The sequence below is a fragment of the Amborella trichopoda genome, chromosome 5, assembly GCF_054954075.1.
Source record: "Amborella trichopoda isolate Santa Cruz 75 chromosome 5, AtrichopodaSantaCruz75HAP2 v2.0, whole genome shotgun sequence".
NCBI lineage: Eukaryota > Viridiplantae > Streptophyta > Magnoliopsida > Amborellales > Amborellaceae > Amborella > Amborella trichopoda.
This window is the reverse complement of record NC_142340.1, coordinates 45,868,355-45,883,093: the sequence shown is the minus strand read 5'-3', so window position 1 is coordinate 45,883,093 and position 14,739 is coordinate 45,868,355. Positions and strand designations below refer to the sequence as shown.

The window sequence follows — 14,739 nt, the reverse complement described above, 5'->3', positions numbered from 1 at the left end:
TAGTTTCAAAATAATTTATAGAAAAAAAATTTAAAAATAAAATAGTGTAGAGACGTGACATTGTAATTGGGGCAAACTTAGCCCTCCATTCAGAATGGACGGTTGGATAACGGGGTTGAGAGAATTTAGAGATCTAGAAGTTACTACCAGTTGTTATATCTTAAGAAACTTAATAAATTAATCCATTAGAGAAAGTTGGTCCGAGAATTGAGGTTAGAGACGCTCAGGACACCCAGTCAGTTGACCGTTTAGGCCAGGAGAGCCGCTGAGGTCTAGAAGACGTAAGAGGTAATCAAAGAGGACTGTCCAGATAACACTCAATTGCAACCTAATAATGGAGAAATTTATGAAGAATATGACAGATAAAACAACTAGTACAACTAATAGAACTCTAAGGATAAAAAACAAAGAGGAAATTATTATTAATGATATTGAAAACCAAATACAGAATTGGAACATACCTAAGGTTCCAATATCAGATATTTACAAAAAAGGCACATTCGACCTCAAAATCGGATATGCTATAAAAACAGTAGAAGAAACTCTTTCTGTCACTAGTAACCAAAAAGACTTCCAATTGCTATCTCAAAAGATATTACAAGTTCATAAAAACAAAAACTATAAATATTTACATATAGGATTAATACAAATAGCTGTCAAACCCTTGACTCGCTTAGGATTAAATAATTCTATCTTAGTCTGCCTACGAGATACTAGGCATAATAGATTTTCTGATTCACTGTTAGGGATGGTCGAATCTAGTTTATGTAGTGGACCAATATATTTCAACTGTTTTCCAAATTATTCTGTATCACTTACAGATCCAAATATTTTAAATGTTTTATCTTTAAACCCAAAAACACAAGGATTTGATATGATAACAGGTTCTCAAATTATAGCCATTGTTTACAGAATATATTACAAAGTAATGACTACATTATGCCCAAATGTACTTCAAATAGATACTAGAGGACAAACAATATTTTTTCAAACTAATATGGAAAAATCAAATACAATTATACCAAAAACAATATCATGGTCAGATATTATTCTACCTCAAACATGGTCTATCCATAATGAAAACCAACCATCACAAAATCCCATTCAAAATATTCCAGATAAAATTATTGAATATACAGACGGAAATATCGAAATACAGTTTACTACAAATAATAGAATTATGGATGATGCATCCATCTCAGAAACTTCAAGTACTCATTCTTTCCGAGAACCAGAACCTCCAAGAAAATCTATTACTACTTATAATAGAATTCCTTCTATCATAAATATTCCATCAACACCAGTAAAACCACAAATTGATGGACTTCTGCGAACGTCTGATAATATCATTATTCCCCAATACCGAAAAGCTGAAGGAGAACCTGCTGAGGCAGAATTCATTCAAGTATTACAACTTGAAGAAACATTCACTAAAGAAGATATTATCAATGATTTTTTATCTCCAGAAAATAAAAATATTAGAGAATGGTATGTCAAAGAATTTGAACCAAGATTAGTAGAATTATTTCACTCACAAATTAATAAATGGAGAAAAAAGGGAAATAGAGGAAAATGTTTCTTTACTTGGTTAAGAGACACCTTAAGCCAACACAATATCCCTATTCCTGACTTCGAAATAAATACATTAAAAACCCAATACACAGTATTCAATACTACAGAAGGAAATACTATCAAATCTATACATCCTCCTGAACAAAGCCTGAAAATACAAGGAGTTGCTACTACAGTACCAACTAAAAAAACTCCAGAACAAACTGTAGGATCTTCATCTACAGCAACCCAAATGGTTGTTTATGAAACAGTAGCCACACCATATAAACTTAACAATGCCAATATAGCTCGATTATAATTACTCCCACACATAATTGAACAAAATAATTATACAAATCTTTGTCTTCATACACTTGGACAACAAACAAATAGAATAGAAAATTTACTACAACCTCCCACTTACAAGGAGAAAAAACAATTATTTTTTAAACCACCTCCTGACTTGAATAAAGACAAATTTCATATCGACGATGATAATACAACACTTATGGGTCAACTAATCTCTAAATTATCTAAACTAGAAATAAAAGATCCCAAACCAACAATCATTTTATCGGATAAAGATAAAGGAAAAGCAAAAAACCTTGAACATGATAGTATGACTCTACAAGAAGAAATACTTTTCCAAACTACTGAAATGAAGGAACCACCAATTGCCAATACAATACAAAATATGCAAAAAGCGTTTTCTGAAATACAACTTACCCCTGATAGTATAAATCGTATCAATTATAGTAAAAACTGGCAACCAATAAATGCCCGACCATATTATAAAAGACCAACCCCAGTTGATATCCAATTAGAAGAAGACCTAACAAGTCATACTTCTACATATACAGGTCGAACAATTATAGATTGGAATATTGATGGAATCTCCGATCACCGAATACTAGATACAATGAAACACATGACTATGTATGCTTCGGCATGTAAAATGGCTGGTAGTCATGACCAAGAAATAGCAAAAGCTATAGTCTCGGGATTCACCGGATGGCTAAGAGGATGGTGGGATTCCTATCTTAATAAACAAACAAAACAACAAATATTAACTAATACTCGACAATGGACAGCAAAAAATGAACACAACCAGGATATGGTATATTCTGAAAGTGATGCTGTCAATTCCCTAATTTATACCATTGCCTTTCATTTTATAGGAAATACTTCGATACTTGCAGCAAGAACTGCTGATCTTTTATCTAATCTACGATGTCCTACACTCTCACACTATAAATGGTATAAAGACGTCTTTTTCTCTCGACTACTTATACGAGAAGATAGTCATCTTGACCACTGGAAAGAAAAGTTTGTAGCAGGACTACCTTACCTATTTACTGAAAAGGTCAAAGAACGTTTAAAAAATAAGAATCGTGGTGTAATAAATTATTCCCAATATACACTAAGAGAATTATCCTCAGAAATCTGTGCTGAAGGCCTAGCCCTATGTACAGATTTGAAACTCAAAAAACAACTTGATAAACAGGATTTAAGTGGTAAAAAAGAATTAGGAGATTTCTGCCAACAATTTGGCTGTCATATGGACCAAGGTCATATAGATAAAACCAAACCACATAAAATCCATAAAGTATATATAAAAAAAAAAACATCGTAATAAATCGGACAAAACATATAAGTCTTTCCCAACCAAACAGAAAAAATATAAGAAATTTACAAAACGTTTTGCTTCTAAAACATCTCAAAATAAAAAGAAATTACCTGTTTGTTATAAATGCGGCAAAGTCAGCCATTATAAAAGTCAATGCAAGATCAAACAAAAATTAGATTCCATTACATTAGATGAATCCATCTGAAATAAAATCTATGATATTATTCAATTATATGATTCGTCCGATAGTTCAGATTCAGACACTACTTCTTCCAGTAGTGATACTTCTTTTATAAGAACAATACATAATGATGAATTTTATTGGTCTGATAGTTCGAATACTGAAAATGAAAATTGTCAATGTCCTATTACATGTTCTGATATTCATACATTAACAAAAGAAGACAATCTGATCTTAGATTTAATAGAGAAAATACCTGATCCTAATGAAAAAAGAGAAATAATTACTCAGTTTATCAATTTAACTAAAACAAAAACAAAACATACACCATTAGTTAAACCTCCTGATAATTATAATTTTTCTGATATCATGAAACGAATCAGTCAGCATGAAGCCACCCAAAAAAAACCTACTATTACTGACCTCAAAGCTGAAGTTAATACAGTAAAAGTAGAATTAGCTCAATTAAAAACAAGAATTCAAATCCTTGAACTTCATGATAATACTTCCGAACTACATACTGAAGAAGACATAGTAGAATTTAATCATTTACTCAAATCATATCATGCCAATGATTATTTAGATCAAATGGATCAAGGCAAACATCGAATAGACATTCGGTAAATGTTTTAAATAGAGTAATAACCCAAAAATGGTTTGTATTAATAACTATAGTCATAAATGATGAATATGAATTCCAATCTCTAGCTCTAGTAGATTCAGGTGCTGATCTGAATTGCCTTAATGAAGGATTAGTCCCTACAAAATACTTTGATAAGACTACTCAAATCCTTAATACGGTTGATGGTAGTAGACTATTTATCAAATACAAATTATCCAATGCTAAAATCTGTACAGAAGGACATTGTTTTCCTACTCCATTCATAATGGTTAAAGGACTCAGTCAAGCTGTAATCCTTGGCGTACCTTTTCTTACTTTGTTATATCCAGTTACAATTTCTCATACAGGTATTGAAACAGATACTCATGGTACTCCTATTAGATTTGAATTTCTTGACAAACAAAAAATTAAAGAAATTAATACTGTTAAACAAAATATAAAATACAAAGAAAATTTCTTAGGATCTTTACAACTTGAAATCAAACATAAACTTATCAGTGAAAATCTCCAAACTCCTGAGATAATACAAAAAATACAACATCTCAAAAGTTTTATTGAAAAAGAAATATGCAATGACTTACCAAATGCTTTCTGGCATAGGAAACAACATATTGTTGGATTACCATATGAACCAAGTTTTAGTGAAACAAAGATACCAACAAAAGCTAGACCAATTCAGATGAATACAGAATTATTACAAACATGTCAGCTTGAAATAAAAGATTTACTCCAAAAGAAACTTATACGTCCTAGTTCATCTCCATGGAGTTGTTCTGCTTTTTATGTCAATAAAAATGCCGAGCAAGAAAGAGGAGTTCCACGATTAGTCATTAATTATAAACCCCTCAATAAAGTCTTACAATGGATTAGATATCCCATTCCAAATAAGAAAGATTTACTTGATAGACTTTTACATGCTGTAATCTTCTTCAAATTCGATTTAAAATCTGGTTTTTGGCAAATCCAAATAAAAGAAGAAGATAAATATAAAACAGCATTTAATGTCCCTTTTGGACAATATGAATGGAACGTTATGCCTTTCGGTCTTAAAAACGCTCCATCTGAATTTCAAAAAATAATGAATGATATCTTTAATCCCTTTTATAAATTCATGATTGTCTATATTGATGATGTTTTAGTATTTTCTGAATCACTTGAACAACATTTCAAACATCTTCATACTTTTATTCATACAGTAAAAACAGCTGGGTTAGTTGTTTCTGCTAAAAAGATAAATTTGTTCCAAACAAAAATAAGATTTCTAGGACATAATATCAATCAATGAACAATCATTCCAATTGATAGATCCATTCTTTTTGCTGATAAATTTCCTGATAAAATTTTAGATAAAACTGAATTACAACGATTTTTAGGATGTCTAAATTATATAAGTGATTTTTACCAAAATCTAGCTCTAGATGCTAAACCTTTATATGATCGATTAAAAAAGAATCCTCTACCCTGGACTAATATTCATACTTTGGCTGTACAACGACTTAAACTCAAAGCCAAAGAGCTTCCATGTTTAACTTTATCTGATCCAACAGCTTTTAAAATTATTGAATGCGATGCTTCTGAAATAGGACTAGGAGGTATATTAAAACAATCAATTGATTTTAAAGAACAATTAATACGTTTTACTTCCAAAGCTTGGAATCCTACCCAAAAGAATTACTCTACTGTGAAAAAAGAATTACTTGCTATTATTCATTGTGTCTGCAAATTTCAAACTGATATTCTCAATCAACATTTTCTAATTCGCACCGATTGTAAGGCTGCCAAAGACATTATGCAAAAGGATGTCCAAAATCTTGTTTCAAAGCAAATATTTGCCCGATGGCAGGCTATTTTATCTGCTTTTGATTTTTCTATTGAACATTTTCACGGTTCTTCTAATTCTTTGCCTGACTTTTTAACCCGTGAATTTTTGTAGGGGGGACCATATACCACAACTTAAGAACGATACAATCTCATCCTACGGTTTTTCCTCTTACGGTTTGCAACTCTTTCTTTCTAATAAGAATATCAATATGAATAATTCTCAGTCTTCAAATACTAAAAGAAAACAACCAATGGATTTAGTCCCAAGCAACAGGTATGGGCCTCTTATGCCCATCCATTCCTCTCTCAGTTTGACACCCATGTCACCTCTTCGATCCTCAAATGTACCTGAATATTTAATACAGACTCCTCCACAAAGTCCAATATCCACTCCAGGTCCGGCGTTTTCCCCGGCAACATACCCACATAAACAAACCTCAACCTTTGCCAAATCAGTTTATATAGACACCGCTTTTCTACCAGATATAACCATTTCTGATACTCATACACAACTTGACCCAAATAAAATAGCTCCCCTTTATCTTGTAAATCACTTGAATCCATCCTATGGCATCAAAACCCGTGAATGGTATGAAGCTATTCTCATGGAAACGGGTTCAGTTTCAATTGTTCATTTTTACCAAGGCACGACTAAAGTATATGCTTATTCTAAATTTCAAATAAAAAAATTGCTTTCTTATGAAGATTGGGGATGCAATCCCCTTCAAGGGAAAAAATTATTCAATCCGGAATTCCAATATAAATATTATAAATATTCTGAGTACATTGATGCATGGCACAAGGTATTCTCCTATCAAAATCCAAATAATACTCACTCCTGGTACCTTCAATTCAAACTCCCTATTCTCGAAAGATTCCCCAGTTGGTTTCGTCATTGGTTCTTAGTATGGGGATCTCAGACCCAAATATTACCTGATACGTTCCAAAATTTACAGACAAAATTTGCCCAATATAATACTTGTACAGACCAAGATGATTACCATCTTTACTTCATGGCAATCTATCAAATACCCTGGATTTTAAAATGGGAATACTCTATTTCCTAGAATAATACTAATAACTATGAGTATATTCCCAAGTTAGAAAAAACCCTTAAAACCAAATGGTGGGATATTTTCAGTACCAATCCTGCTACCTTACCTCTGAAAAGAATACCTCAGCAAACCAATATCCTCAATCCACCATCAAATAATACAGTCAGTCTACCTACATTCTCAGCCTATCTAAAGAAGCTGAAACAAATACATCCCAATGCTACTTTCTAAGAAATAGAGCAAACACTTCTTCATGTATTTGCTCCTGATACTATTGCACCGGCAACATCAGAAGAAACTGTCCAATCAGGCAATCCCTTATTGGATGACTTCAGCCAAAGGCCTGCAGAATAACTCAGCCCGAAAGTCTAGCCCGATACAGTCCAAAAAAGCCCTACAAAAGATTCTCTTCTTTCGTTTTATTATCCACTGATCCGTTTTATTATCCACTGATATGACCCCATCAGGAAAAAAAAAGATGCCCCGACAAAGAAATATTCTCTTCAACAGAAGGCGACAAAAGTCTCAATAGTAAGATGCTCGTCGAACGATGTGACTGATTTGGAGTCACATCATCTCACATCAACCGTTCCTCTTCCTTCTTCATTCGCACAGACTTGGCATGACCATCGTCGATCGCACGTACTTCAACTATTACAAATTCCCTATCACTTCATCGACCTCCTTTACTCCTTATAGCTTGCCACGTATCCTTCGTCGTACAACACCCTTATCCCCTTACTCCTTGCAGAGTGCCACGTATCTTTCGTCGTAGATCATCTTTATCCCCAAAGATCCTTCATCATCACGCTAACCAATTGCAACCACAAGTTCCCTTCTACCAATCCCAAGGTTCCTTCGTCAACAAGGCTTCATCCTAAACCACTCATTTTCGAAAGCATTCCTCTATAAATACTCAGGCAATCGAATGAAAGAGGCAGAACGCATCAAGGGTTAGACACAGCAGCAGCCGAAGTTCTCAAGTTATCAATTCTCATAGTTCTTCTCTCTTCTTTTCTTAGCTCTCTTCTTTCTTCTTAGCTTTCTACTTTCTTCCTTTCTGAAGACAGTAAGATAGTTACTATTTTTCAGCCACTTGTACATCGATAAAAGTCGGTAACGTTCATATGACTTTTATATTATTTTCAAATGTGTGATTGTCATCTCTCTGCTTTACCTTCTTACTATCCTAAAGAATGGAGAAAGTTTGCCAGCCTTTGTATATGTAATCAGTAAGTAGTTATGCAATTTAAATTTGTGTTTACATTCAAAATCAGTGAATACACTCATACTTCGTGGATTATATTTGATATTTCTCTGCTTCCTGTCTTAATTATCCTATTTGTATTCTTATATTATGTTACTATTCTGCAACAATTAATTACTTATAACTCTGCAATCTTTTCATGTTTAAGATAAATAGTTTTAAATAGTGGTAACAGCTTAGGGTAGATCTTAAGTCAAAAATGGTATATATATATATATATATATATATATATATATATGGGAAATGATCTAACAGCCACATCTCTAGTAAACCATATTTTTAGCATGTGTACGACCCCAAATTTTGCACAAACATTCTCTTCATCCTCATAATCAATCCCATGAAAGAAAAATATTCAATTTGCACCCAAGATATGGTCAAAATTAGTACCCATCCAACAATGAATCTCAACCATCCATTTGGTGAATTTCAATATCTAGGCATTAACAAATTCAAAATCATTTTTTTTTTTTTTAGTATTATTAATCTAATGATGATAACACTATATAAAAATTTTGGAAATAAAAATCTTTTTGAGGCCTATATCTGACCATCTCAATAAAATGGACAGCTTATATTAATTGGGTTAGAATGCAAACTTTCTATAGCATTTTTTCAAAATCTTCTTTTTTGTGATTGTTCTTCAGGATGAAAAGAGTGTACATTTTAAAATTTGTATCAAACAAATGTCTCTAACATGGTTTTTGAAGACAGTTGTATTATACTACTTTACAACCATTGCATGAAATCATTCCCCATATATATATATATATATATATATAGCAAACAGAAGCATTCGATAATTTATAATTGATAAAGAGTCTACTACCATCTGCTGTATTTAATATTTGAGTTGTTTTGTCAAAATACTTTGAAGGTACTAGACCTTCATTGATGCAATTGAGGTCAGCTCCTGAGTCTATTAAGGCTGAGGTTTGGAAACTATAATCTTTTGCTACAATTATTTTGACCTGAACAAACCATTTTTGAATCATAATTTTATCTATTAAGTTAACAGAGGGAATTGTTACCAGATGAGGTTTGGCTTCTGAAGTTTCTGGTATATCTTCTGGTGGATCTGGCTCATATGTCATGAGCTGATCGAATTCTATTTCATCAGTATCAGTCTCTGGTTGAGATAGCTGCTGTAGTTCTAAAGTTTTGATCCTATTTTTTAATTGATATACTTCTTTCTTAACCTCTTTAATTTCTTGCTTTAAGTCGGAAATAGAAGGTTCTTTTTGTTGAGAAGTATGTTGCTCACTTACTCTTTTCATAATAGAAGCAAAATTGTATTCATCAGATGTTTTATTGATTGGAGGTGTTTTTGCTTTTGTTTTAGTTAATGTAATAAATTTAGTGATTACAGGTCTTTTTTCCTCTGGATCTGTAATTTTTTCGATTATATCTAATATTAGATTATCTTCTTGAGTAAGCATATGAAGATTATGTGTAGGGATATGACAACTACAAGTAGTATCGTTCATTTGATTAGATGATTCGGTGTCTGTTGAGGAGTCTGAGGAATCAGATGATTCTGTCCATAAAAGATCATCATCCTGAATATGTTCTATATGTGATTCAGTAGAATTGGAAGATGTGGAATCATAATTGATTATATTATATAATTTTGATTTAATTGAATCATCTAAATGTAATGATTCTATTTTCTTTTTTAATTTGCATTGGTATTTGTAATGACCAACCTTTCCACATTTATACATACTGGAAGCTTCTTTTTACTCTTTGTGTTTGGGAAGAATTTATTTATAAATTTTCTTTTAGACTTCTTGTATTGTTTATGTACTTTATTTGATTTGGATTTATATTTGTCTTTTTTATATTTTTTCTTTTTCTTATATAATTTTTCAAGCATATTTTTCCTATCTAGATAATATCCAAATTGTTCACAGAAATCTCCAAGTTCTTTTCTCTTGGTGATTTGTTGTTTATCTAACTGTCTTTTGAGTTTAAGATCTGTACATAAAGCTAAACCTTCAGCACATATTTTGGCTGAGAGTTCTTCAAGTGTATAGGCTGAATATACTATAATTCCATTATGTTTCTTTCTAAGTCTATCTTTGACTTTTTCTGCAAATAAATAAGGTAGACCAACAATAAATTTTTCTTTCCAGTGGTCTAGTTGACAATCTTCTCTTATTAATAATATTGAGAAAAAGACATCCTTATACCATTTGTAATGAGATAATGTAGGACAACGAAGATTAGAGAACAGATCTTCTGATCTTGCTGCTAATAATGCTGTACTTCCTACAAAATGAAATGTAATGGGGTATATTAAGGTGTTTACTGCATCACTTTCAGTATATATATATATATATATATATATATATATATATATAGGGGACACCCTTTTCATTGTGAAGAACAATCACAAAATTTTTTTTTTTAAAAAAATGCTTAAAAAGTTTTCATTCTAGCCCAATTAATATAAACCGTCCATTTTATTGAGATGGTTAGATATAGGCCTTAGAAGGATTATTTTATTCCCATAATTTTTATTTAGCGTTATCATCATTAGATTAATAATACAAAAAAAATAACAAAGTGATTTCGAAATTGTTAAGGCCTAGATCTTGAATTTCACCAAATGGATGGTCGAGATTCATTGTTGGATGGGGTGCAAATTGAAATTTTTTTCCTTAGCATTGATTGTGAGGATGAAGAGAATGTGTGTGCAAAATTTCATGTTATACAAATACCAAAAATATAATTTTTTAAAAATATAGTTGTATTATACTACTATACAAGTATTAGATCATTTTCCATATATCAAGAAGGGGTACGGGTAAGAGAGAGAGATCAGGCTGAAGAGGTCCACGCGCCGACATCATTCTAGAAGCCCATGTCTTCGCTGTCGAGGTAACCTTTAGGGGAGAAATATAGAGAAACGTACAGTGAGAAAGGTACCGTAAAAGAGCTTGAGAGAGAGCGAGAGAGAGAGAGAAAGAGAGTAATTACAGAGGCCTCTCTCTTTTATTTTTTTGGATAAATAATATGGAAGTTAGACTATAAAGACTGTGGACCTTCCATTACAAGCTTCTGGCGCAGATCAAAGGTGGCCTCTCTCTCGGATCAAAGGTATTTTCTCTCTCTAAACTATGGCCTTTCCTCTCTCTCTCTTTCTGTCTTCACCTTGTTCTCTCTCCTGCTCACAGATGGAGCCCAACATCAAGCAGCCTGAAAGTGGCCAAAAGCCGGATTACATATGCATTTCCATCCCTTCTTCCTCCCCAACAATTGACAATCATGCACCGAAACCCACCAAAACCTCTATGGAAACTACCAAAAACTCGCCGGAAACCGCCAAACAGGCTCCAGATTCCAGTGGCTCATCCAATTTTCTGGCAGATTCGGAGCTGAAGACTAAGGACATCATCTCCTTAGCCATAGCCATGGCCACTGCAGCCTTTGGCCTCACCATACACCTACCTTTTGCCTCAAAGCATAGTTCCGCATTAGCGATTCTCATGATCGACTATGTTGTCGCATTTATGATGTCTGGGGGGCTCCTCTTGCTTATAATTTTTGGGTCCCATTCTATTAGATCCATGAAAGTGGTTCGAGCTCTGGTAGCAGTGGGCCTGGGCTTATTTTTACTGGCTTTGCCTTTTCATTTATGGGTGCTCGTTCCACATAACTTGGATTGGGTGGTCAGTTTGGCTTGTGGAGTGGCTGCTTTGGTCGGAATTCCTTTGGGCTATATCATTCTTGGGGTGGCCATGTCTGCCGAGTGCAGTTGTGTAGAGAGAGACAGAGTTTTCTAATCATGTAGTGTCGATATGTGCTATAAGCTTAGAGAGAGAGAGATTTCTATGCATCTAGTGTATATGTGATATAAGCTTAGAGGGAGAGATAGACCTTTGCTGGGTTTCCATGGCTGCTTAGTGGTCAGAGGGAGCTTTCTATATGTATAGTATTCATATGTCATATATGCAGTTGTCACTCTGGGTTGCACCGAATGGACTTTTCCTATTTATGTGAGAGATAGACAGAGAGATTGTTATAGGAACCGAGCCCGAGTTAAATGGCTAGTGTGTCGGGCGATAAGTTCCCAGCTTTAGATCTCGGTCCCCATTTCTATACCAGGGCAAGTGGGATAAATAAATAAAAAAAATTCAAAAAAAAGAAGGATGAAAAAAAAGAATTCAAAAAAAGCATTAGATCTCAGTCTCCATTTCTATACCAAGGAAAGAGGGGTAAATAAATAAAAAAATTCTAAAAAAAAAAAAGGGACAAAAAACAATAGTTCAAAAAAAGAGAGAAAGAGAGATATTGTCATGCGTATGCATTTGTTCAAAGAGATTCCACATGTTATATACCAGTTATATTTTCTTTATAGCTACGAAGGGAGTTTTGTTTCTTGTGTTGTGTGTGAGAGAGGGGGATAGATATAGCATCATGTTACGCAGAGTAGAAGTTTTAGACTATTTTTTGGCATTTATAAAAACCAGATATTGAGTTTTTTATCTTGTATATTACAAGATATTAAGTTTTTTATATTGAGTTTTTTATTTTATAGGATTACAGTTGTATGCGATATGTTTTCTAAAAAAATCTATAAATATTTAGTAAACCAGAGCAATTCTTATGAATGAGATACTCGTTTATCTTTCATGGATGTAGACACCATTGTCGAACCACATATATGATGTATTGATCTATTTATCTTTCTCCTCTCTATTTCTTTTATTGCAATCTCTACATAATATTAGGCAGTTTTATCACTCACAATCCATTGCTGGCCGGTGATAATGAGATCTAATATTTGTTACTTATTCCTTTAGTCTCTTCTTGTGCGGAAAGCGTGGATCTTTCTCTCTCTACAATCCTTTATTTATGTGACTACGATTATTTCTAAGAACCAAAGAAAGACCCATTTTGCGAACCTGGTTTTGCACATTGAGGAAGTTTTGAAATGCAAAAGGTTTACAAGTTTATTTTTCTGGGGGATATTGTGCAAAACTAGGTTTGCATTTTTGAGGAGGTTTTGACATGCAAAAGTTTAGCAAGTATTTTTTCTATCCACAAAAGCGTGCCTTAGAAGTCCCGTTATAGAAAGTTGCATCAATTACTTAGATCGGTTTTTTGGATAAGTGAGAAGTTTAAATTTTTCTTTTTGACATTTCTTTTTGGCTCCTCTATTGATCCCTTGAAGATATATATGTTTTTTATGGTGTTTCCTTTCTCTCTATATGTTTTACTCTTGTTAAAACTAGTATTTGTTGCAAGAGGCACGGTGCATTAGTTCCTATTGTGAGGCCGCAATTTTCTTTAAAAAGTTTGTGGGTAAGAATTTCTAGTGTTTGTCGTGTGAGAAAAAAAAATCCATTATTTCGATTATGGGAGAAAAACACAACCCATTTTTGGAAAAGTATGAAACTAGAAAATATCACAATAATGGTAGAGATAGAAGCCTTAACAATTATCGCAGTGATGGAAAGAGTGGAGATAATAGAGGGCGTCCTAGAAGTGATTTTTGTCAGCAACCAAATAACATGAGTGGTTCTTCCTTTACACATGATCTTCTTTCCTCCTCCTAGGACATATGTAATCCTTATGGTTTTATGTTTCCTTGTAGTTATTTTCTTTGGATTATAGACTTAGGTGCTACATATCATATGACTGGTAACTTGCAGTGCATATCCAACTTAAAAAATAATAGGAATATGAACCCTGTGTCTATTGCTAATGGTTCTTTGATTCCTGTTCATGGTGTTGGTACAACCATTTTTTTTTTTCAAAGTTTCATAATTCTGAAGTTCTATTTATGTTGTCTTTTCCTTTTAATTTAATGTCTATTAGCAGAATTATTTAGAGTATGAACTGCAATATTATTTTTTCTCCCAACTTTGTGGCTTTTCATGTCCAGGCTATGGGGAGGAAGATTGTCTAATTTGCTATACATATTTAATCAGGAAAATAAGGCCTTGATTGCTAGTCAAGATAAGTCCGATATTAATAAATTGTGGCATTGAAGATTTGGACACCCTTCAGATAAAGTTGTGAAAATCTTAATGCCTTCTTTATCTTTAAACTATCATTCTTGTTAAATTTATAAATTATCAAAACAAATGACTTCATTTTCAGTCATCTATGCATGTTTCAAATGAACTATTTTATTTGATACATTTTGATGTGTGGCAACCCTAGTTGATTCTTATACTGACTTTAATATTTTGTTACTTTTATTGATGATTGGTCTCGTGCTACTTGGGTATATTTATTAAAATAAAAAACAGAAATTTTTCCTGTGTTCAAAGAATTTTGCAACTGATTTTCACTCAGTATAATGGCAACATTTTCACCTTATGTTTGTTTGCTCAACATGAACCACACCTCTCAACCCACCTGAAAATGCAGTTCGAGAACTTTTAATCGCCATAAATTCTATTTTCACTACAAATTATGAAACTTAAAGCTCTAAAATTGGTGCAAATTAAGCAGATCTTAAAACACTTGATTCAAGATAGATGGAACTGGTGCAAATTAAGCAGATCTTTAAACACTTGATTGAAGATAGATGGTCTAGATGATGTGTTACAAAGCATTTATGTTAGGACTTGAATTTTTTTTTATCATATCCATACATCG

General features: G+C 32.9%; 1 protein-coding gene and 1 long non-coding RNA gene across 11 annotated transcripts in view; one reads left to right on the top strand and one right to left on the bottom strand.

Moving 5' to 3' along the window:
• Window positions 1-1,049: 1,049 nt before the first annotated feature.
• LOC105420472 (uncharacterized) overlaps window positions 1,050-14,739 on the bottom strand; it is a 32,838-nt gene continuing 19,148 nt past the window's right edge. For 3 of the 10 annotated variants that reach the window (XR_016056516.1, XR_016056521.1, XR_016056525.1), the window contains 2 exons: window positions 14,454-14,496; window positions 1,050-1,382 (listed from right to left, as the gene is read on the bottom strand). The gene's annotated coding sequence lies outside the window, so the exon portion shown is untranslated. Of the gene's footprint in view, window positions 1,386-14,453; window positions 14,497-14,739 lie in introns of all 10 variants that reach the window. The other 7 variants (XR_016056519.1, XR_016056518.1, XR_016056515.1 and 4 more) reach the window with 4 other exon arrangements.
• On the top strand, window positions 11,033-12,107 carry LOC18436955 (uncharacterized). Its single transcript, XR_016056528.1, has 2 exons — window positions 11,033-11,226; window positions 11,304-12,107. It is a non-coding gene; the product is annotated as an uncharacterized LOC18436955 (long non-coding RNA).